The sequence below is a fragment of the Phyllobates terribilis genome, unplaced genomic scaffold (genome assembly GCF_046119375.1).
Source record: "Phyllobates terribilis strain yellow unplaced genomic scaffold, ASM4611937v1 Scaffold_200__1_contigs__length_3551848, whole genome shotgun sequence".
Taxonomy (NCBI): domain Eukaryota; kingdom Metazoa; phylum Chordata; class Amphibia; order Anura; family Dendrobatidae; genus Phyllobates; species Phyllobates terribilis.
In genome coordinates, this window is record NW_027362960.1 from 3,248,319 (window position 1) to 3,271,309 (window position 22,991).

Consider the following 22,991-nt stretch of genomic DNA (forward strand, 5'->3'; position numbering starts at 1 on the left):
ACAAATTGATTCATAAAAATGAAAAAGTGTTTTTTTTTTCACTTTTTCATTTTTACGAATCAATTTGTGAAGCACCTGGGGGTTCCAAGTGCTCACTATGCATCTAGATAGGTGCCTTGGGGGGGTCTAGTTTCCAAATGGGGTCACTTGTGGGGGAGCTCCAATGTTTGGGCACACAGGGACTCTCTAAATGCAACATGGTATCCGCTAACAAATTGAATGGAAAATCGGCTCAAATTGTTAGCGGACACCACATTGCGTTTGGAGAGCCCCTCTGTGCCCAAACTTTGGAGCTCCCCCACAAGTGACCCCATTTTGGAAACTAGACCCCCCCAAGGCACCTTTCTAGATGCATAGTGAGCACTTGGAACCCCCAGGTGCTTCACAAATTGATTCGTAAAAATGAAAAAGTGAAAAAAAAAACACTTTTTCATTTTTATGAATCAATTTGTGAAACACCTGGGGTTCCAAGTGCTCACTATGCATCTAGATAGGTGCCTTGGGGGGTCTAGTTTCCAAAATGGGGTCACTTGTGGGGGAGCTCCAATGTTTGGGCACACAGGGGCTCTCCAAACGCAACATGGCGTCCGCTAACAATTTGAGCCGATTTTCCATTCAATTTGTTAGCGGACACCATGTCGCGTTTGGAGAGCCCGTGATGTGCCTAAACAGTGGAGCTCCCCCACAAGTGTCCCCATTTTGGAAACTATACCCCTCAAGGATTTTATTAAGGTGTATAGTGAACATTTTGGACCCAGAGGTACGGCACAGAATTTGTTTACATTAGGTCATCATATTGAATAAGTTGTCATTATTCTTGAGCGCAAGTGCTCGCTACTTGAGTTTGCATCGGGTACTCAGGTATGCACCATGTACAGCGTGTGCTCGAGTGACATGCTCGAGTCCCTGCTCCGCATGTTTCACGGTTATTAGACACCCAAAAAAAAACATGCGGGGATCGCTCGTGCATGGCAGGCAATCCCTGTAAAGTTTTTTGGCCGCGAAGCATATGGGGCAGAGACTCGAGCATGTCACTCAAATACCCACGATACTCAATGCATACCAGAGCACCCGATGCAAACTCAAGTAGCGAGCACTTGCTCTCAACACTAGTCGCCATATCGTCATCTTTTTTTCTTACTTTTGAAAAAAATCCCAACCCCAGCCCTAACCCTAGCACAACCCTAGCCCTAGCACAACCCTAGCCCTAGCACAACCCTAGCCCCAGCACAACCCTAGCCCCAGCACAACCCTAGCCCCAGCACAACCCTAGCCCCAGCACAACCCTAGCCCCAGCACAACCCTAGCCCCAAACCCAGCCCTAACCCTAGCCCAATCCTAACCCAAGAGTTTATTTTTGACGCCGTTCCTTGTGCGGTATAAGTGATTAGACGACTTTATTCTTCGGGTCGGTGTGATTACAGCAATGCCAGAATCATATGGGGTTTTTATGACTGACAGCTGTCACACACTAAAAGACGCATTTTTTGTAAAATCTAGTTTTTGCATCGCCATATTTTGTGAGCTATAATTTTTCCAGATTTTGGCAGACAGTCATGTGAAGGCTTGTTTTTTGCGGGATGACTTGACGTTGTTATTGGTGCCATTTTCAGGCACGTGACATTTTTTGATCGCTTTCTATTCCGATTTTTGGGAGGCAGAATAAACAAAAACCAACAATTCAGGAATTGTTTTTTGTTTTTTTTTTTATTCTGTTCCGCGTGTGGTAAAATTGATGAGGTAGCTTTATTCTTTGGGTCAGTACTTTTACAGCGGTACCACATTTGTATCATTTTTCTATGTTCTATTTGTATCTATTTTTCTATGTTTTGGCGCTTATACACAATAAAAGCTATTTTATAGAAAAAAATATTTTTTAGCATCGCTTTATTCTGAGAGCTATAACTTTTTTATTTTTCGGCTGATGGAGCTGTATGGCGGCTTGTTTTTTGCGGGACGAGATGACGTTTTCAGCGGTATCATTTTTATCATTTTTATTTATATGCGTCTTTTTGATCGTGTGTTATTCCACTTTTTGTTTGGCGGTATGGTGATAAAGCATTGTTTTTTGCTTCGTTTTTTTTTTTTTTTACCGTGTTCACTGAAGGGGTTAACTAGTGGGACAGTTTTATAGGTCAGGTTGTTCCGGACGCGGCGATACCAAATATGTGTACTTTTATTGTTTTTTTTTTTGTTGTTGTTTTTTTATAATAATATTTATTGATGGGTACATTATATTTTTATTTTTGGTGTATTATTTTTTTTATTTTTTTATAATATTTTTGCACATTTTTTTTTTTTTCCACTTTCACACAGTTTATACACTTTATTACTTTGTCCCACTCTGGGACTTTCACTTTTTCACTTTTTTTTTTCTGATCGCCTGCATGGCAACAGGAATGAAGCACCATCCCTATGCCATGAAGGCTGTCAGAAGTGCACAGTGTGAAGATTGCTTGGAGATGCACTGCGCATGCCCAAGCAATCTTCCTGCTCTCTGGTGATCCGGATGTTGTCATGACGACATCGGGTCATCATGGCAACACCCGGGAAGCCTTTGCAGACTGTGCTGGAAGCCGGAAGAGGAGGTGAGTATCACCGATCACCTCCCCTTGCCCCCGCAATGCCGCGATCGACTTTGATCGCAGCATCGCGGGGGTTAATGTGCTGGGAGCGGTGCAGGACCTGCACATAGTACCGGGTGTCAGCTGTGACAATCAGCTGACACCCGGCGGCGATCGTGCCCGCACAGCCTGTGTGCGCGCGCGATCGCCATGACGTACTAATACGGGTCTGGCTCTTAAGTCCCAGGGCACAGAAGCGTATTAGTACGTCAGATGTTATTAAGGGGTTAATCCATTTGGATGCAATATGTTTCCTAGCTTGAAATAAAATATGTGAAATCCCTATTGAAATTGGGTCAAATTCCATATCATCCTCTAATATACCGAATAGGCATTTTTGGGGTCTGGTTATCTATTTTATATACCCTCTTTATAATAGACAGAACTCCTTCCCAGTATTCACCTAACTCCCGACATTCCCATAGCGTATGTAATAGGCCCGCAGCATCCATTTTACATCTTGGACATTCAGCAGCAGTCCGGTATCCTATGTTACATAGGAATCTAGGCGTCTTATATTTCCTATGTATTAATATGATCTGGGAGAATCTCTGACCCTCATGTAAAGATAATTGGGGAACCAGTTCTAATACCGCTCTTCATTGATCCTCAGAAATTGGACCTATATCTCCATCCATTTTTGTCTAGCTGGAGAAGGAAATTTTGTTAAATAATTATCAAGAAGGATTCAGTAAATATCAGAAATACGACCCTTAGTATTTCCCTTCTCTAATACCAACTTAACAAAAGTATTATTTTCTACCCAAAAGGGCGTCCATCTTGATTGTGCATTAAATGAATGCCGAAACTGTAGATATTTATACAATTGTTTATTTGTCACCTAAACTCCCCCTTTAATTGATCAAATGACTTAAGTATCCCTTCAGACAATATGTTTTATATTGTATATATTCCTTTATCCTCCCAACTCCGGAATCCCTCTAATTTATAGACCTCTGCATATTTATTATTAAACCATATAGGTGTAGATTCATTGCAGTCTCCTATTTCCATTATATCTTTACCCCTATCCCAGACCTTGTAGAGTAGATCAAGTGTAGCGTATAGTGATTTCTTGTGTGCGAGGTCTTTCAGTTCCACTATATGAATAGGAATATTCCACGGTGTTCCTGAGGTAATTAACCCCTTAATACTATTTGGGTTTGCAGCGCTTTACCACCCACCTAAATGTTGCAATATAATATATAGTGCATTAGGAATCGCCAATCCACCAGATTCCTCGTCACTTTGTAGATATTCACATTTTATCCTAGACAATTTCTTTTTCCATATAAGAGAATGAAACTTGCTATGAAAATGCGAATTATGGATCCAAATAGGGGCATTATGCAGAATGTATAAGAGTTGGGGCATCAATATCATTTTTAATAAGTTCCCTCTTCCTACAGCCGATAATGGTAATCTCCACCACGCATCGATTTTCTCTTTAACCCCTTAATGACCTTGGGATTTTCTGTTTTTGCATTTTTGTTTTTTGCCCACCTTGTTCCCAGAGCCATAACTTTTTTATGTTTCGGGCAATATGGCCATGTGAGGGCTTTTTTTGGGGGGACAAGTTGTACTTTTGAATAACGCCATTGGTTTTACCATATCTTGTACGGACAAAATGGAAAAAAAATTCCAAGTGTGGTGAAATTGCTAAAAAAGTGCTATTCCACAGTCGTTTTTCTTTTTGTTTTGTTTTTTTTACCACGTTCACTGAATGCTAAAACTGAGCTGCCATTATTATTCTCCAGGTCATTACGAGTTCGTAGACACCAAACATTTACAGGTTCTTTTTTATTTAAGTGGTGAAAAAAATCCAAAGTTTGCTAAAAATAAATAAATAATAATAAAAAAAAAGGCGCCATTTTCCGAGACCCGTAGCGTCTCCACTTTTTGGGATCTGGGGCCGGGTGAGGGCTTCGTTTTTGCGTGCTTAACTGATGTTTTTATTGATACTATTTTGGGGTAGATACGATGTTTTGATCGCCCGTTATTGAATTTTATTGCAATTTTGCGGCGACCAAAAAACGTAATTCTGGCGTTTAGAATTTTTTTCTCGTTACTCCGTTTACCGATCGGATTAATTATTTTTTTATATTTATAGATCAGGCGATTCTGAACACAGTGTAATCAAATATGTGGTTTTTTTATTATTTTATTTTAAAGGGGGTAGATTTAAACTTTTATATATTTTTCCAATATTTTTAAAAACATTTTTTTTACACTTTTTGCTTTCTTCAATAGTCTCCATGGGAGACTAGAAGCAGCACTTGCCTGTTGGCTCTGCTGCATACAGAGGACGAGCAGATCCCTTGTATGCAGCAGAAATGCTCTCTTCCTATGAGCACCGACCACTGGGCGGCGCTCATAGCAATCTAGAAATGACTACCACAGGGGTCTCCTGAAGACCGCGGGTTTTCATGCCAACCCATCGGTGACCCGCAATCATGTGACGGGGTCACCGATGGGCAGTGCTAACAACGCGCTTCCCGGAAGTGCGAGTTAAATGCCGGTGTCAGAGATTGACAGCGGCATTTAACTAGTTGACAGCCGCGGATAGAATATGATTCTATGATTCTACCCGCGGCTGTTGTGGGCACGTCAGCTGTATAAATCAGCTGACATGTCCCGGTTCAGTGCGGGCTCAAGGCCGGAGCCTGTGCTGAACCGGGGGGTCACTACCTTGTGCGTACTATTAAACACAAGTTTGGAAAGGGGTTAAACTTTTCCAGAAGAAGATATAGAATCAGTGCAATGTAATCCGGAGTTCTTCTTGTGATATTTATACTCGGTATTAGAATTTCTCAACCGTTTGTATTCGTGTATGTTCTAATATGCTCGAATTAGGGATATCCTCAAATGGTAGAATAACCGACTTATCCCAATTAATGGACAGTCCTGACCATTCACCAAACTCTCCAATAATGTTCAGAATAGGATCAATAGACTTCTGGATATCACCTACTGTACATATATAACTGTGTATTATACAATCACTGTATTTTATGTAGTGTGGGCACCCGCTTCTGCAGTGCCACCATGTAACCAATTGCTTGTGAAATAAAGGTTTATGACCAAAGTCGTGTTTGGTGTTTCTGATTATTCCCAAATGTTCTGCCATTCATATCCTAGCATAGATATATCACCATCTTATTGGTACTAGACAATTGTCTGATACGTAGATACTTTCCTTTGATGTGATATATATTATTTGCTCTGTTTAATTTTTGTTGTGTTAACCCCTTTACCCCCGAACGTGGTTTGCTCGTTAATGACCAGGCCAATTTTTACAATTCTGACCGCTGTCACTTTATGAGGTAATTACTCTGGAACGCTTCAACGGATCCCACTGATTATGAGATTGTTTTTTCATGACATGTTGTACTTCATGATAGTGTTAAAATTTCTTCGATATGACTTCAATTACTTTGTGAAAAAATCAGAAATTTGAATTTTTATGCCCTTAAATCAGAGAGATATGTCACACAAAATAGTTAATAAATAACATTTCCCACATGTCTACTTTACATCAGCACAATTTTTGAACCAAAATTTTTTTTTGTTAAAAAGTTATAAGGGTTAAAAGTTGACCAGCGATTTCCCATTTTTCCAACATAATTTACAAAACCTTTTTCTTAGGGACCACATCACATTTGACGTGACTTTGAGGAACCTTTATGACAGAAAATACTTTAGACCCAATTTTTTTTATTTTCGCAAGGGTAACAGGAAAAAATGGACCACAAAATTTGTGCAATTTCTCCTGAGCACATCGATACCTCATATGTGGGGGGAAACCACTTTTTGGGCGCACGGCAGGGCTCGGAAGGGAAGGAGCGCCATTTGACTTTTTGAATGTAAAATTTGCTTGAATAATTAGCGGACTCCTAGTTGCATTTGGGGAGCCCCTGATGTGCCTAAATAGTGGAAACCCCCCACAAGTGGCACCATTATGGAAACTAGACCCCTCAAGGAACTTATCTAGATGTGTGGTGAGCATGCTGAACCCCCAGGTGCTTCACAGAAGTTTGTAACGTAGAGCCGTGAAAATAAACAAATCAAACTTTTTCCACAAAAATGATCTTTTAGCCCCAAATTTTTTATTTTCACAAGGGAAAGAGGAGAAAATGGACCCCAAAAACTGTTGTGCAATTTCTTCTGAGTACGCCAATACCACAAATGTGGGGAAAAAGCACTGTTTGGACACACGACAGGGTTCAGAACGGAAGGAGCGCTGTGTGACTTTATGAACGCAAAATCGTCTGGAATCGAGAGTGGACGGCATGTCGTGTTTGGAGAGCCGCTGATGTGCCTAAACAGTGGAAACCCCCCACAAGTGACCCCATTTTGGAAACTACACCCCTCAAGGATTTTATCAATGGGTATAGTGAACGTTTTGAACCCAGACGTACAACACAGAATTTTGATAACATTAGGTCATCATATTGAATAAGTTGTCATTAGTCTTCAGCGCAAGTGCTTGCTACTTGAGTTTGCATCGGGTACTCAGGTATGCTCCAAGTATCGCAGGTGCTCAAGTGACATGCTCGAGTCCCTGTTCGCATGTTTCACGGTTGTTAGACACCCCAAAAAAAAACATGTGGGGATTGCTCGTGTATGGCAGCCACAAAACATGCGGGGCGGAGACTCGAGCATGTCACCCGAGCACCCGCGATACTCAGAGCATACCCAAGCACCCGATCCAAACTCAAGTAGCGAGCACTTACACTCAACACTAATCGCCATATCGTCGTCATTTTTTTTTCTTTACTATTGAAAAAATTCCAAACCTAACACAACCATAATCCTAACCTTAACACAACCCTAACCCTACCCCGAGGGATCCATTCACTATAATGAAGCAGCAGAGTTACTCTGGCCTCTGTTTAGCGGTGTCCTTTTTTTCAGAGGTTCACAAAACTGTGGCTACTGGCATTTTTATGCACATCTAATTAAAAGAGTGACACCGTGGGATCACAGGCCGGACGGCGTCCACGGTGCCTCCATCTGCCTCATTACAGGGAGTCTTCCGCAGGCCGCAGGGGGTTCTGTCTGAATCGCGTATTTCAGAGATTTACATAGAAACTCCGGTGTAAGCCCTCAGAACGCAGGATAAATGTGAACAGAGCCTTACTGCGATCTTTGGGAGGCAGAATTAAACTAATCAGCAGGTGAAGAATTGATCTTATTTTTTTATGCTGTTCCTCATGCGGTATAAGTGATTAGACGACTTTATTCTTCGGGTCGGTGCGATTTCAGCTATACCAGATTCATATCGGGTTTTTATGATTGACAGCTGTCACTCACTAAAATACGCTTAAAGACTAGTTTTTGAATCGCCATATTTTGATAGCTATAATTTTTCTATATTTCAGCCGACAAAGTCATGTTAGGGCTTGTTTTTTGCGGGACGAGTTGACGTCTTTATTGGTATCATTTTCGGGCACGTGACATTTTTTGATCGCTTTCTATTCCGATTTTTTGGAGGCAGAATAAACAAAAGCCAACAATTCAGGAATTTTTTTTTTTGTTTTTCTTTGCCTTTCCGTGTGTGGTAAAATTGATAAGGCAGCTTTATTCTTCGAGTCAGTACGTTTACAGCGGTACCACATTTATATCTTTTTTTTTAATGTTTTGGTGCTTTAAAACAATAAAAACTATTTTATAAAAAAAATAATTTTTTTGCATCGCTTTATTCTGAGAGCTATAACTTTTTTATTTTTCAGCTGATGGAGCTGTTTGGTGGCTTGATTTTGGCGGGACAAAATGAAGTTTTCAGCGGTACCATTTTTATTTACATTCGTCTTTTTCTTTGCTTTTTATTTCACTTTTTGGTCGGCGGTATGATTATAAAGCATCGTTTTTTGCTTTGTTTTTTATTTTTACCGTGTTTACTAAAAGGATTAACTAGTGAGACAGTTTTATAGGTCAGGTCGTTCTGGACGTGGCGATGCTAAATATGCTTACTTTTATTGTTTTATCTTTGTTTTTGTTTTTCATAATAATATTTATTTATGGGTACAGTGTGTATGTATCACACATATAAAAATATATATATATATATATATATATATATTTTTTTTAATATAATTTTTACAACTTTTTTTTTTTACCTTTTTTCACTTTTTTACTTAGTCCCACTATGGGACTTTCACTTTCTGCTGTCTGATCGCAGCTATAATGTGTAGCAGTGCAGGATCACTGTTATACATAATAACCTGTCAGCTCTGCAAACACAAGTTACTTTGATCATGCACTGCGCATGATCAAACTAACTTGCTGGTGTCTGGTGACCCGGATGTCATCATGACGACATCGGGTCACCGTGGCAACTATCGGGACCCCGCGCTGATGGTGCGGGATCTCCGATCCAAGAGCAGAGGGGCACCGATCACAGCATTTAGGGGGTTAAAGTGCCGGGAGCAGTGCGGGCAGAATCAGCTGACACCTGGCTGCGATCGCTCCCTCACAGCCTATGTGTGGGCCTGATTGCCATGTCGTAATAATACGTACCTGGTCCATAAGGCTCAGGGCACACGGACGTATTATTACACACGCGGCTGCATGTGTCACAGCTGATAAACTGCTGAGACACATGCAGTCGCGGCGCCACTAACAAAGATGCAGAGCACACCGCAAATACTCGGCAAGCACCCAAGCATGCTCGCCAAAAGGGTTAACAATACATGTTTGATCAACACTACTGACAATGTCAGAAAGGGGTTAAAAGCCAAGTAGCACTCCTTCCCATCCGATCCCTGCTGTGTGTTCAAACAGAAGTGTACAACCACATATGGGGTACTGCCACATTCGGGAGAAATTGTAGGGTCCAGTTTCCCCCATTACGCCTCATGTAAATTATAAATTTGGTGCTAAAACAGTATTTTAGTGGAAACATTTTTATTTTTTGTTCTCACATCTAAATGTTGTAAAGTTTCATAAATCACTTGCAGGTTAAAAATGGTCAGTACACCCCTAGATGAATTCATTGAGGGGTCTCTTGTGGGGGGGTTTCTGTTGTTTTCGCATGTCGGGGGCTCTACAAATGCAACATGGCATTCACAATTTATTCCAGACAAATAGTTTGCTTACTGATTCTAGCCCTGCCATGTGCCCAAACAGACGTTTTTTACCCCATATAGAGCATCATCGTGTTCAGGAAAAATTGTGTTACAAATTATGGGGTCCATTTTCTCCTATTATCCATTGTGAAAATTACAAATTTGGGACTAAAATAACATTTTTGTGAAAAAAATGAAAATTGTCAATATGACGGCCTAATGTTATCAAATTCTGTGTAGTACCTGTGGGTTCAAAATTCTCACTATACTCCTGGATAAAATCCTTCAGCTGTGTAGTCTCCAAAATGGGGTAACTTGTGGGGGGGATTTTCTGCGCTTTGGGGGCCCTGCAAATGCTACACAGTGCCCACAATTTATTTCACCCAAATTTGTGTTCCAGAATTCAAATAGTGCTCCTTCCCTTCCGAGCCCGGCCGTTTGTCCAAACAGAGGTTTCTGAGCACATATGGGGGTATCAATTAATTTAGAAGAAACTGGATAACAAATTTTGGAGTCCATTTTGTCATGCTATCTTTTGTAAAGTGAAAAATGTGGGGCTAAAGCAACATTTTAGAAGCAAGATTTAAATTTATATTTTTTAATTCCACTTTGCATTAAATCCTGTGTAGCACCTGAAGGGTTAAAAAATTTCCTGACTGCAATTTTGAAGCATTTGAGGGGTGCAGTTTTTAAAATGGTGGCACTTTTGGGGAGTTTCAGATAAATAAGCCCCTCAAAGTCCATTTATATCTAAATAGATCCTTAAAGAAACAGGTTTTGGAAATTTCTTGAAAATATTAGAAATTGCTGCTAAACCTTTAACCCTTCTAATATCCCAACAAAATAAAATGACATTTGAAAAATGATTCAGATGTAAAGTAGACATATGGGAAATGTTATGTATTAATTATTTAGTACAGCAGGACTAACTGGCTTAAGGATATAAAAATTGTAAGTTGGAACATTTTCAAAATTGTCTCAAATTCTGATATTTTCACAAATAAATGCAAAAAATATGGACTTAAATTTACCATTAACATAAAGTAAAATGTGTCATGAGTTATTACCACGTAAAGTGACGCTGTTCAGATTTCAAAAATTCTGCCTGGTCATTAAGGTGAAAATTGTCTCGGGCGCTAAGAGGATAAATGATTTAGACTTCTGGGCACATTCACAAGCCTTACAGCGGTGCGCTCCACAGTTATAGAAGCCGGTCAGATCAAGCCAGGATTGCTGAAAGAATTTATTGGAATTATCACTGGAAGAAAGACTTTGGGACTTTGAAGATTTCATTAATAAAAGTAATGCTAAAATTAGCAAAGCAGAAGAGAAAATCATGGAAATTATAAAACTAGAACGTGATTCCCATGATTAATCCACAGATCAAGCTGATGAGTGGGGAAGGTGGGACAAAACCGGCAAATCCCCTAGATCCATCCTTAGAAACCATAAATATAGCTCCAATATGCATCGTACACCTAACAAGGTCACCTTTAGTTCCTCTGACCCAGATACCTCAGCTGGAGCAACAGAGTCTATTGGAGTCTATTCAGGAGCTAAAAAACTCCTATTACAAGAGAAACAAACAAGAAAAAACAGCACAGGAGAAAAGGAAACACCAACCGAAACAAAAAGGCACAGAAATACCATCTCAGGAACCTTCAATAGGACACTGTGATGTCATCAAACCCTTTATGACGTGGTCAGTAATAATACATCCCTGTGCCCTGGGCCTTATGGACCAGATACATACTATTACGTATAGGCGATTGCACCCGCACAGAGGCTGTGCGTGCATGATTGCCGTCGGGTGTCAGCTGATTCTGACAGCTGACACCTGGTACTCATTGCCAAGAGCGGTCCCGCACTGTCCCCAGCACATTAAACCACGAAATGCTGTGATTGAAGTAGATCGTAGCACTTCGAGAGAAGGGAGAGGAAAAACAGCCCTTCTTACCTTGGATTGGAGATGTCATCGCGGGGTCTCGATCGTTGCCATGGTGACCCGATTTCGTCATGACAACATCCGGGTGATCAGATACTTGCAAGCTAGTTTGATCATGCATAGTGCATGGTCAAACTAGCTTGTGTCTGCAGGGCTGACAGGTTACAAGGTATAACAGTGATCCTGCACTGCTATATCTTACTAGCTATTGAACCCATTCTACGCCCGGGTGGCGAGCATTTTTATTGGTATATGGTTTCCCATGCTGGTATGTGCTGCCCCCATCCTGTCCCCACCATCCTATTCTGGGATGCATGGCACCCCTCACCCCCAATCCTGGTATGCATGGCACCCCTCATCCCCATCCTGGGATGCATGGCACCCCTCACCCCCAATCCTGGGATGCATGGCACCCCTCACCCCCAATCCTGGTATACATGGCACCTCTCACCCCCAATCCTGGTATGCATGGCACCCCTCACCCCCAATCCTGGTATGTGTGGCACCCTTCATCCCCAATCCTGGTATGTGTGGTACTCCTCATCCCTATCCTGGTATGCATGGTACCCCATCCCTCATCCCTATCCTGGTATGCACGGCACCCCTCACCCACATCCTGGTATGCATAGCACCCCTCATCCCCATCCTGGTATGCATGGCCCCTCATCCAAATCCTGGTATGCATGGCACCTCATCCAAATCCTGGTATGCATGGCACTCCTCATACCTATCCTGGTATGCATGGCCCCTCTCATCCCCAATCCCGGTATGCATGGCACCCCTCATCCCCAATCCCAGTATGCATGGCACCCCTCATCCCCAATCCTGGTATGCATGGCACCCCTCATCCCCAATCCCGGTATGCATGGCACCCCTCATGCCCAATCGCGGTATGCATGGCACCCCTCATCCCCAATCCTGGAATGCATGGAACCCCTCATCCCCAATCCTGGTATGCATGGAACCCCTCATCTCCAATCCTGGTATGCATGGAACCCCTCATCCCCAATCTTGGTATGCTTGGCACCCCTCATCCCCAATCCTGGTATGCATGGCACCCCTCATCCCCAATCCTGGTATGCGTGGCACCCCTCATCCCCAATCCTGGTATGCGTGGCACCCCTCACCCCCCAATCCTGGTATGCATGGTCCCCTCACCCCCCAATCTTGGTATGCATGGTCCCCTCACCCCACAATCCTGGTATGTGTGGCCACCTCATCCCTTTCACACTGTACACACATACAAAAAAAATAAACAGTTATACTCACCTTTCTTCTCTGTGCTCGAGCGCTGCTGCGTCCTGTTCTGCCGGAGGCCGGGGGAGGAGTGTGGCGCCGGAGCACCGCGCTGTTTAGCGTAATTTTTATGAAGACACACTGCAAATGTGTCTTCAATAAAATGGCGCCGGATAGCGCTATGCGCATGCGCTTATCCGACGCGTCACTCCTGCCCCGGTCTACGGTAAAGAGAGGCGCCGCGGCAACGCTCCTCCCAATCAGGTAAGTATGTAAGTATAGCGTCGGAGATCGCGGTATGCGTTCAGTTTCTACGCATACCGAGCGATCTCCGGCGCCATACACTCCTCTTACCTGTAACGGCTCCATGCATGCTTCTGTCTGGAGCCAGACTGCGCGTCACACATGCGCAGTCTATAGAGGCTTCAGACAGAGACACGCATCCCCGGTTATATTATAGATAACTGCGATCAGACTGTAGAAAGTGAAAGTCCTACAGTGGGACAAAGTAAAGAAGTTAAAAAAAAAAGTTGAAAAAATATTTTTTAAAAAATATATAATTGTACTTATAAATTAATATTATGAAAAAAAAATAAAATAAACGACACATATTTGGTATCGCTCTGACTTCCTGGCGCCTGCGCACAAGATTCTTCCAGTGAAATGAACATAGACGGCAGGAAGAAGTGCGCCTAGGGTAAAAGGAGAAGTGCGCAGGTGCGGGATTTGGCCACGGCAACAGCACGTCACAGGGCACTGACATGCAGGGGAGGGGGGAGACATTGTAATTCACGCAGGAGGCGGGATTTCTTGCGGGCCCGGGGACAGGAACGCATCAAACTTGTAGGAATAAAAAAAACATTTCATAGCAACTACACTGTGTTCCAAATTATTATGCAAATAATATTTTCTCAGATTTTCCCCAATTACCTATATGAATTGCAGTCATTGTAATTTTCCAGTCAAATAACTATTAGAGTACAATTGAAAGGTTTTTGTACCAACTGCCTATGATAACAGTATATTTAAAAAAAAAATAAAAAACTCAAACTGCACTCAAAATGCATGTTCCAAATTATTATGCACAGCAGAGTTTTCAACCTTTTCATTTTAATAAAGAACAAAAAAATGGTCATTTTTGAAATTATAAGCATTAGCAGGTTATTACAAACTGAAATCAAACAGTTTTCAACTCAAAACTTTATTCTAGGTGATGTTACATTTGCACATAGGACCCTTTGTTTGAAATGAGCTTCTGAACTCTATCGTCCATTGAATTTGTCAGGTTTTGGATGGTTTCTGCTTCAATTGTTTTGCATGAGGACAGAATACCCTCCCAGAGCTGTTGCTTAGATGTGAACTGCCTCCCGCCATCATAGACACTCCTTTTGATGATGCTCCAGAGGTTCTCAATGGGGTTGAGGTCAGGGGAGCATGCTGGCCACACCATAAGTTTGTCCCCTTTTATGCCCACAGCAGCCAGAGATGCAGATGTGTTATGTGCAGCATGAGACGGGGCATTATCATGCATGAAATGATCTCGATGGTCCAGATGGATGGAGTGGAGGATGGCTGGTTGATGGACACCCCATGCAAACACGGCTACGGCGCTAACAAGGAGGAGGTGGAGTAATGTTTTGGGCTGGAATCATGGGGAGAGGGATTGTCGGCCCCTTTAGGATCCCTGAAGGGGTAAAGATGAACTCCATAATGTATGTTGAGTTTCTCAAACAGCACTTCCATGGTTCAAGAAGTGCATTCCGCAGCAAGATCATTTTCATGCATGAAAATGCCACGTCTCATGCTGCACATAACACATCTACATCTCTGGCTGCTGTGGGCATAAAAGGGAACAAACTTATGGTGTGGCCAGCATGCTCCCCTGACCTCAACCCCATTGAGAACCTCTGGAGCATCATCAAAAGGAGTGTCTATGATGGCGGGAGGCAGTTCACATCTACGCAACAGCTCTGGGAGGGTATTCTGTCCTCATGCAAAACAATTAAAGCAGAAACCATCCAAAACCTGACAAATTCAATGGACGAGAGAGTTCAGAAGCTCCTTTCGAACAAGCGGTCCTATGTGCAAATGTAACATCACCTAGAATAAAGTTTTGAGTTGAAAACTGTTTGATTTCAGTTTGTAATAACCTGCTAATGCTTATAATTTCAAAAAAGACCATTTTTTTTGTTCTTTATTAAAATGAAAAGGTTGAAAACTCTGCTGTGCATAATAATTTGGAACATGCATTTAGAGTGCAGTTTGAGTTTTTCATTTTTTTAAAAATATACTGTTATCATAGGCAGTTTGTACAAAAACCTTTCAATTGTACTCTAATAGTTATTTGACTGGAAAATTACAATGACTGCAATTCATATAGGTAATTTGGGAAAATCTGAGAAAATATTATTTGCATAATAATTTGGAACACAGTGTATTTAAGGAGCCAGTTAAGCTATAGTGGTTAACGCCCCCTGGAAGAAGCGTGGCGAAACGGCGGCATCGGGGTGCAGCACCAGGATCACTGGGTCACTTTCTCTCTCCTCTGGCTGTAAGTAATTGACATTATGACAACTGGGGATATAGTGGTTGGGTCTCAGCACAATATTATTATCTGAATGTCCCTTTGATATAGCTATATTGAGGCAATAAGCCCATGCTGCAGGCACTGACACTTTATAGGACATTTGCACTTTATACACTCTGGTCATCAGGTATCAAAAAAATGGATTGTTGATATCTGTATATCTATTAGGGTAACATGCCCATGCTGCTGGCACTGGCACTTTATAGGGCATTTGTACTTTATACCCTCTGGCCAGTAAGCATTAAAAGCTGGATTGCTGATATCTATATATTCATTGAGGGAATAAATATCTTAACCCTACCCTCGATCCTACAAGAGCCTTTGGATTGAGTCCCATATACATAATCCTGGACAGCTGAAAATTTTCCTGCTTAACTTTTTAATCATTGTTTTTTTCTATGGAAAAAAACTTTTTTCATTAATATATGACTTAATAAAAACTGTAATTTTTTAAATTTCATTGTGTCTAGACTCCATTATACCCCTAGTATTGCCTATAGTGGGTGACGTGTGTTTTATGTGGGAATTATTTATTAACTATTTTGTGTGACATAAATCTCTGATTTAAGGGCATGAAAATTCAAATTTCGCCAAATTTCTGATTTTTTCACAAAGTAACGCAAGTCACATCAAAGAAATTTTAACACTATCATGAAGTACAATATGTCACAAAAAACAATCTCAGAATCAGTGAGATCTGTTGAAGCGTTCCAGAGTAATTACCTCATAAAGTGACAGTGGTCAGAATTGTAAAAATTGGCCTGGTCATTAACGTGCAAACCACGTTCGGGGGTAAAGGGGTTACCACAACAAAACAAAAATTGAACGAAGCAAATAATATATATTAAACCAAAGGAAAGTATCTTCGTATCAGACAATTGTCTAGTACCAATAAGATGGTGACATATCTATGCTAGGATATGAATGGCAGAACATTTGGGAATAATCAGAAACACCAAACACGACTTTGGTCAAAAACCTTTATTTCATAAGCAATTGGTTACATGGTGGCACTGCAGAAGCGGGTGCCCACACTACATAAAATACAGTGATTGTATAATACACAGTTATATATGTACAGCAGGTGATATCCATTAGTCTATTGATCCTATTCTGAACATTATTGGAGAGTTTGGTGAATGGTCAGGCCTGTCCATTAATTGGGATAAGTCGGTTATTCTACCATTTGAGGATATCCCTAATTCGAGCATATTAGAACATACACGAATACAAACGGTTGAGAAATTCTAATACCGAGTATAAGTATAACGATAAGATCTCCAGATTACATTGTACTGATTCTATATCTTCTTCTGGAAAAGTATAAAAAGAAAATCAATGCGTGGTGGAGATTACCATTATCAGCTGTAGGAAGAGGGAATTTATTAAAAATGATATTGATGCCCCAACTCTTATACATTCTGCATAATGCCCCTATTTGGATCCATAATTCCCATTTTCAGAAAATTCATAGCAAGTTTCGTTCTCTTATATGGAAAAAAGAAATCGGCTAGGATAAAATTTGAATAGCTACAAAGTGACAAGGAATCTGGTGTTTTGGCGATTTTTAATGCACTAATATACAGTGGGGAAAAAAAAGTATTTAGTCAGCCACCAATTGTGCAAGTTCTCCCACTTAAGAAGATGAGAAAGGCCTGTAATTGACATCATAGGTAGACCTCAACTATGAGAGACAAAATGAGAAAACGAATCCTGAATATCACATTGTCTGATTTGGAAAGAATTTTTTTTTCAAATTTTGGTGGAAAATAAGTATTTGGTCAATTACAAACAAGCAAGATTTCTGGCTCTCACAGACCTGTAACTTCTTCTTTAAGAGGCTCCTCTGTCCTCCACTCATTACCTGTAGTACTGGCACCTGTCTGAACTTGTTATCAGTATAAAAGACACCAGTCTGCAACCTCAAACAGCCACACTCCAAACTCCACTATGGTGAAGACCAAAGAGCTGTCGAAGGACACCAGAAACAAAATTGTAGCCCTGCACCAGGCTGGGAAGAGTGAATCTGCAATAGGCAAGCAGCTTGATGTGAAGAAATCAACTGTGGGAGCAATAATTATAAAATGGAAGACATACAAGACCACTGATAATCTCCCTCGATCTGGGGCTCCACACAAGATTTCACCCAGTTGGGTCAAAATGATCTCAAGAAAGGTGAGCAAAAATCCCAGAACCAACGTTACACAGGCTACCATCAGTAACGCACTACACCGCCAGGGACTCAGATCCTGCAGTGCCAGACGTGTCCCCCTGCTTAAGCCATTATATATCTGGGCCTGTCTGAAGTTTGCTAAAGAGCATTTGGATGATCCAGAAGAGTATTGGGAGAATGTCATATGGTCAGATGAAACCAAAGTAGAACTGTTTGGTAGAAACACAACTCGTTGTGTTTGGAGGAGAAAGAATGCTGAGTTGCATCCAAAGAACACCATACTTACTGTGAAGCATGGGGGTGGCAACATCATGCTTTGGGGCTGTTTCTCTGCCAAGGGACCAGGACGACTGATCCGTGTACATGAAAGAATGAATTGGCTCATGTATCGTGAGATTTTGAGTGCAAACCTCCTTCCATCAGCAAGGGCATTGAAGATGAAATGTGGCTGGGTCTTTCAGCATGACAATGATCCCAAGCACACTGCCAGGGCGACAAAGGAGTGGCTTCATAAGAAGCACTTCAAGGTCCTGGAGTGGCCTAGCCAGTCTCCAGATCAAAACCCTATAGAAAACCTTTGGAGGAAGTTGAAAGTCTGTGTTGCCCAGCGACAGCCCCAAAACATCACTGCTCTAGAGGAGATCTGCATGGAGGAATGGGCCAACATACCATCAACAGTGTGTGCCAACCTTGTGAAGACTTACAGAAAATGTTTGACCTCTGTCATTGTCAACAAAGGATATAAAACAAAGTATTGAGATGAACTTTTGTAATTGACCAAATACTTATTTTCCACCAAAATTTGAAAAAAAATTCTTTCCAAATCAGACAATGAGATTTTCAGGATTTGTTTTCTCATTTTGTCTCTCATAGTTGAGGTCTACCTATGATGTCAATTACAGGCCTCTCTCATCTTTTTAAGTGGGAGAACTTGCACAATTGGTGGCTGACTAAATACTTTCTTGCCCCACTGTATTATATGGCAGCGCAATTGTAACATTTGGGTGGGTGGCAAAGTGCTGCAAACCCAAATAGTATTAAGCGGTTAATTACTTCAGGAACACCGTGGAATATTCCTATTCATATAGTGGAACTGAATGACCTCGCACACAAGAAATCAATATACCCTACACTTGCTCTACTCTACGAGGTCTGGGATAGGGGTAAAGATATAATGGAAATAGGAGACAGCAATGAATCTACATCTATATGGTTTAATAATAAATATGCAGAGTTCTATAAATTAGAGGGATTCCGAAGTTGGGTGGATAAAGAAATTTATACAATATAAAACATATATAACATACAGTACAGACCAAAAGTTTGGACACACCTTCTCATTTAAAGATTTTTCTGTATTTTCAGGACTATGAAAATTATACATTCACACTGAAGGCATCAAAACTATGAATTAACACATGTGGAATTATATACTTAACAAAAAAGTGTGAAACAACTGAAAATATGTCTTATATTCTAGGTTCTTCAAAGTAGCCACCTTTTGCTTTGATGACTGCTTTGCACACTCTTGGCATTCTCTTGATGAGCTTCAAGAGGTAGTCACCGGAAATGGTTTTCACTTCACAGGTGTGCCCTGCCAGGTTTAATAAGTGGGATTTCTTGCCTTATAAATGGGGTTGGGACCAGCAGTTGTTTTGTGCAGAAGTCTGGTGGATACACAGCTGATAGTCCTACCGAATAGACTGTTAGAATTTGTATTATGGCAATAAAAAAGCAGCTAAGTAAAGAAAAACGAGTGGCCATCATTACTTTAAGAAATGAAGGTCAGTCAGTCGGAAAAATTGGGCAAACTTTGAAAGTGTCCCCAAGTGCAGTTGCAAAAACCATCAAGCTCTACAAAGAAACTGGCTCACATGAGGACCGCCCCAGGAAAAGAAGCCCAAGAGTCACCTCTGCTTCTGAGGATAAGATTATCCGACTCACCAACCTCAGAAATCGCAGGTTAACAGCAGCTCAGATTAGAGACAAGGTCAATGCCACACAGAGTTCTAGCAGCAGACACATCTCTACAACAACTGTTAAGAGGAGACTTTGTGCAGCAGGCATTCATGGTAAAATAGCTGCTAGGAAACCACTGCTAAGGACAGGCAACAAGTAGAAGAGACTTGTTTGGCTAAAGAACACAAGGAATGGACATCAGACCAGTGGAAAACTGTGCTTTGGTCTGATGAGTCCAAATTTGAGATCTTTGGTTTCAACCACTGTGTCTTTGTGCGATGCAGAAAAGGTGAACGAATGGACTCTACATGCCTGGTTCCCACCGTGAAGCATGGAGGAGGAGGTGTGATGGTGCTTTGCTGGTGACACTGTTGGGGATTTATTCAAAATTGAAGGCATACTGAACCAACATGGCTACCACAGCATCTTACAGCGGCATGCTATTCCATCCGGTTTGCGTTTAGGTGGACAATCATTTATTTTTCAACAGGACAATGACCCCAAACACACCTCCAGGCTGTGTAAGGGCTATTTGACCAAGAAGGAGAGTGATGGGGTGCTACGCCAGATGACCTAGCCTCCACAGTCACCAGACCTGAACCAAATCAAGATGGTTTGGGGTGAGCTGGACCGCAGAGTGAAGGCAAAAGGGCCAACAAGTGCTAAGCATCTCTGGTAACTCCTTCAAGATTGTTGGAAGACCATTTCCGGTGACTACCTCTTGAAGCTCATCAAGAGAATGCCAAGAGTGTGCAAAGCAGTCACCAAAGCAAAAGGTGGCTACTTTGAAGAATCTAGAATATAAGACATATTTTCAGATGTTTCACACTCTTTTGTTAAGTATCTAATTCCACATGTGTTAATTCATAGTTTTGATGCCTTCAGTGTGAATGTACAATTGTCATAGTTATGAAAAAACTGAAAAATCTTTTAATGAGAAGGTGTGTCCAAACTTTTGGTCTGTACTGTATATACGATATAAAACATTGTCTGAAGGGATACTTAAGTCCTTTGATCAATTAAAGGGGGAGTTTGGGTTGACAAATAAACAATTGTATAAATATCTACAGTTTCGGCATTCATTTAATGCACAATCAAGATGGACGCCCTTTTGGGTAGAAAATAATACTTTTGTTAAGTTGGTATTAGAGAAGGGAAATACTAAGGGTCGTATTTCTGATATTTACTGAGTCCTTCTTGATAATTATTTAAAAATATTTCCTTCTCCAACTAGACAAAAATGGATGGAGATATAGGTCCAATTTCTGAGGAGAGCGGTATTAGACCTGGTACCCCAATTATCTTTACATGAGGGTCAGAGATTCTCCCAGATCATATTAATACATAGGAAATATAAGACGCCTAGATTCCTATGTAACATAGGATACCGGACTGCTGCTGAATGTCCAAGATGTAAAATGGATGCTGCGGGCCTATTACATACGCTATGGGAATGCCGGGAGTTAGGTAAATACTGGAAAGAAGTTCTGTCTATTATAAAGAGGGTATATAAAATAGATATTCAACCAGACCCCAAAAAATGCCTATTAGGTATATTAGAGGATGATATGGAATTTGACCCAATTTTAATAGGGATTTCACGTATTTTATTTAAAACTAGGAAACATATTGCATCCAAATGGATTAACCCCTCACCTCCAGAAATTAGTGAATGCAAAAATAGGATAAATAATATTATCAGATTAGAAAAAGGGGTATATAAAAAACAAAACTGAATGAATAAATTTGAGAAAATATGGAGCTTATGGTTGGATAGACCTGGAATGCCATCAAGGGGGTTATTGTAGGAGAGACAATGACTTATGGGAGAAGGGGGCTAATGGCGAGGTCTAATGTTTCATAGTAATGTGTATTGGAATTCCTTAACATGTGGTATGGGTAATATAGCACACCTATATGTGTATAGGATTATAATGTTTATTACAATATTATGGTTATATAAGAGATTTCAAGAATGTGGAATGTTAATTGTAAGATATAGTAATTGCAAGTTATCAGACGGTAATGGGCAAGCTGAAAAGATATATAGGAGAGATGCATTCCAAACTGTATCCATCTGTCTCCCGGTATGTTCCCTGCATCCATTATCTGCTGTGTATCCACAGATCCCAGCTAATTTCATTCTATCTGTCCTTGGTACATTTGATCCAATCTGCATGTTCATCACCTCAATCCTTTGATCCCAATACACACTGGTCTCTAGCTGTCTGATTCCTGAATACATTTAGCCTCTGTGTCCTAATTACATCCCCCCTCCACCCATGCTTTTGTGAGCAGTGTTCCTGCGGCTCCTGCCCTCCTGCACATCTGACCCACCTAATTTGCTGGCCAGAGCTCCATAAATCAAGCGAGCCAAGTCTGGCGCAGACGGGTCTGGCTTTCAAAGGGTAGGTTTTTAAGGGGCTAAAAATGAAATATGCCAGATATGGGCCAGAATTGACCAGAAGGTACGGATAACTATTTACTATTTGAACTTAGATTCTCTATCTCATTCACAGTTAACATTCATTATGCTTATATATGCCCTTACTGTTTTGCCCCACTAATCCTCACTTTCCTTCCCTATCCCCAAACCCCAGCACCCTCTAACCAAATCATCATCTCTCCTTCCGTCTTACCTCCCCACCTGACCTCATCTACAGACCTGCTCCTCAACCTTAGATCTATCCTACCAAAACGTAACACAAGCTGAACACCCTACTTCTCCCACCGGCTCTCCCTCTCTCTGCTTCTCCTCACTGCTGGCGACATATCTCTCAATCCTGGACCCCCACAGCTTGCACCTTCCACCAATTTGCCCACCTATCGCAGCAAACCAACTGCAAACTACCGCAACCTCTCGTACGCAAAACCGGTCCCCCTGACGCCCACGCCCCTGCTCCCTCTCTCTGGAGCACTCTGGAATGCCCGCTCTGTCTGCAACAAGCTCCATTTTGTCCATGACCTCTTTACCTCTCGTCATCTCTCCTTCCTGGGCATCACAGAGACATGGCTGACACCCTCCGACACTGCCTTCCCTGCTGCGCTGTGTTACGGTGGCTTGCACTACACCCATACTCCTCGTCCTGGTAACAGACATGGTGGAGTGGGTCCTCTCCTTTCTAACAACTGCACCTTTAGCCCTACTCCTCCTCTACCCTCCCTTATTCTCCCTTCTTTTGAAGTCCACTCTGTCCACATCTACTCTCCCTCCAACGTCCAAGTGGCTGTCATATACTGACCTTCAGGCTCGGTCGCTGCCTTTATTGACCAATTCTCCACCTGGCTTCTTTACTTTCTCTCTGCTGACATTCCCATAATCATCATGGGCGATTTTAACATCCCCACTGACATTCGCCAGTCAGCAGCACCCAAACTCCTGTCGTTTACTTCGTCCCTT